Genomic DNA, 3850 nt, shown 5'->3' with positions numbered 1-3850 from the left:
GTATATTCCGTTTAATATCGCATAGTTTTTAAGAGGCGTTATACATTAATATAATTTTCTTTCAGTCTTTCTCTAACTTCGACAAGAAGCAACATTAGATTTATTGTGCGAATTACCACGTTAGTTTTTTTTCTTTTTCTTTTTCATATTTCAAGGACTGCAGATCGAAATATTCTCTTTCCGTATGACGACATTTAATCATTTTATAAATCCGATAATTTTATAATTATTTCAATAATATACAGTATACTCGTAGTAAAAGGAGATAATATTTAATCGATAGTATATTCCGTTTAATACCGCATAGCTTTTAAGAGACGTTATACATAATATAATTTTCTTTCAGCTTTCGTCTTCCATCTAATGTCAACAAAAAGTAACCTTAAATTGACCGTGCGAATTACCAAGTTATTTTTTTATCGTCGATCGTTTAATGTCTACTAAAACGATAGTCAGATTTTCGTGTTAGTTAATACATTAGTTTTTTTTTCATATTTCGACGATTAAAGATCGAAAAAACTATCTTTCCGTACAACTATATTTAATCATCTTATAGATTCGATAATTTTATAATTATTTAGACAATGTACAATATATTCGGAGTGTGATTAAATAATGTCTAAACGCTACTATATTTCGTTAAACATGATTTTGTTTGCAAGACACAATGAATTCTTACACACACACACACACACACACACACACACACACACACACACACACACACACACACACACACACACACACACACACACACACACATATCTGTGACCTTCAATACTGTAACCTTCGTACGATAAGATGTGGCATGGTTTTATTTGCGATATATAAAAATCTGAACCGAGATTATAATATATACACAAATGTATGTTATAACGCAATTACTACCGAACGATCGACTATATATATTTGTTTTTTCAAAATATCTTTTTTTTCCATATTTAAAATATATATTAAATTACTTGCGTTTTATTTTTTGCTAATCATACTTCAATAGATAAATAGCTTATATATAGTAGTATATTAAAATTACTTATTAATAAAACGCAATGATAAATCCTAATTTCTCTATTTGTCATATTGTATTATTTATCATATTTTTATTTATTATCTTTCCCTTTTGCAGTTTTAGTTCATGTTTTGTCCATACTCGTCGCTGAAGTCACATACGTTTCTAACGAAAGGTATTGAATAGCCTTAAGGTTTTATACACGTATCGATGTAATACGTATTGGAAATTAACCAATCAAAATCGACTATGCTTCTTTACGTCTTATTTCTCTAAAGTATATTTTCTAACGTGAGATGTATGCCTTAGCCGTGAAAAATTTCGTAAAGATGAAATTTCTAGGATGAATTGATCATATATTTTCCTGTATTTAAACTCGATACTTGAAATTTTATAAATACGAGACGGTAGCTGTATACAGATTTTAAAGTTATATATTTATACATTGAGATTGAAATTATTAATAACATTTTGTTTTATACAATACATAAAAACAATACATAAAACAAAGATACAGTAAACAGCATTCGATACATAAAAATTATATTTTGTGTCTAATTACTTCGATGATGATTATAATTGGTCGATATCTATGGTTTACGATAATCATAAGTATTGCGTTAAAAAAGTTGATTGACAGTTAACGGTTAACGATTAACGGTTTTTCATCGATGAGTGTGTGTGTGTGTGTGTGTGTGTGTGTATGTGTGAAACTCTCGACAAATTTTAATTCAGCCTACAAAGGCGTAGGTGGCGCAGTGATGCGTAGATGTGACAAATTACTTGCATAGCTGTTAATCTGTGTGTGTACATGAGTAACGATACTGATCAAACGACCAATCAGGTATCGGATTTGTTTCTGTCTTCTTTCTTTCCCCCACCACCGTCTATGCACCGAATCCAATCCAGTTCTTTTCAAAAAGCGTGAGAGATTGTTCGTGCCGGTGTATATCTCTCAAATATTTAATACGAATCGTGTAATATTTCGTGTGATTGGATCAGTATTATTGGCAGAACGAATAGATTTACTTGATCCTTCGAATCCTTGTTGTCATTGTTGTCTATAATCTTAAAATCTTAAAAGTTCGTGGAACGAAACGAAGGGTTAGATTTCCAACATGTCGTAAATTTTTCGCGCGCAATTCATATCTTTCTTTATTCGATAATAATTTATAAAACGTGAAACTCGATGTAATGTAAGCATATTATTACGTCAATAATCATATCCTATCGCGCGGCATAAAATTGTAGATTATTAGATTGTTATTTTTGTTATTTGAAAATTTATAATTCGTTAGTGAAAATGTGTGAGAAGATGTGTGATACAGTTTAATATTGATATATTTATTGTTATATATAAGTGAAACAAAGTGATTCTTCCATAACTTGAAGAGTTTATAACATCAAGAGACGAAGAAACATGAATATCAAACAATTTTGAAAATGTAGGAAGACCAACAAGAAGTTGAAGAGGAAGGAAGAAAATTTACTTCGTCCTTCGATCAGTTAACATCTTTTGGTAAGTGATTCTGATTGATATTCTACTTTACCGACATTATCGTTACTGGTACAGTGCTATTACCGACGCGATCGTATAACGTCGGTCAATAACGTAGAACGTAACTTAACCGACTAAAGTCAATAAGTATTTTATCGTAAGTCGAAGGTATTTTTAGCCCGATTATATTTCTCATTGGTTATATGACATTATAAAAGTATCTATAACACCGATCATATGCATATGCATATGTTGTATTTAACAATTAAAGAAAATTTAATATATGATTAATAAATAGAATTTGATAAGCTTCGAGAAGATGCCACCCGATTTCGCTCTCAGCACTGCTCGAGTGCGTTGTCGAATATAGAATTCATGGATTTATATATGGAAAGTGTATCTTTTAATATTTTTATCTCAGTGTCAGGAAGAATAATCTTATACAATTTAACATTTTGCATTATAGGACTTAAAGGATATAGAATTATAATTTACCATTTATAGAATATATTTCAATACAATATTTAAAAGTAATGATATCAATTTGAACGTATATTTTAATACTAATATTCTGTAATATAAATCAGTTTTTACATCTCGATATGCATAATTGTAACGATACACAGATTTCGAAATTTGTAAGAATAATTTAATCTTCCAAATTTTCTTTTAATTATCAATTCTCGCGAAAGTAATGTATCATATCGTATTAAAAGAATGTGTGTGATTATGACGTCGATATTTGCGCATAGTTACGTACACCTTTGATTTAATATTTTTCTCATAAATATATTTCAATATTTTAAAAATATATAAATTCTTATATTGAAACACATATACACATATACATATACATATACATATACATATACATATACGTATACATATATATAGATATAGATATACATTTATTTATTTATTGATATTTATATTTATGCATATACACACACGATTATTCAGCACCGTAGAGCGTAGAAATCTTTCTTTTTTATTTTTACTCTTTTTGCAATCGCTAGGCATTATATTTATTATTACAATTATTATTATTATATATCGCCAGACATATTACGACGAATCCACGGATGAAAGATTTTTTTTTTCAAGCTGACGTATCTACAAAGGCAACTTGGTTACCATCGTATGGTAATGACGATTCGTTTGAAAATACGCGTAATGCACGAGTACTCGATGGAATTCTATTTGAAGGGAGACTTCTCGCGCATCTCGTAGAATTTTAACATAATTCCAATTGAAAGATCCGTCGTCGTCGTCGTCGTCGTCGTCGTCGTCGTCGTCGTCGTCGTCGTCGTTGGTTGAGAGCGTTCGTGCGATGTGATTAAAGT

This window comes from Vespula pensylvanica, chromosome 8 (assembly GCF_014466175.1).
Source record: "Vespula pensylvanica isolate Volc-1 chromosome 8, ASM1446617v1, whole genome shotgun sequence".
NCBI lineage: Eukaryota > Metazoa > Arthropoda > Insecta > Hymenoptera > Vespidae > Vespula > Vespula pensylvanica.
This window is presented reverse-complemented; position numbering follows the sequence as displayed.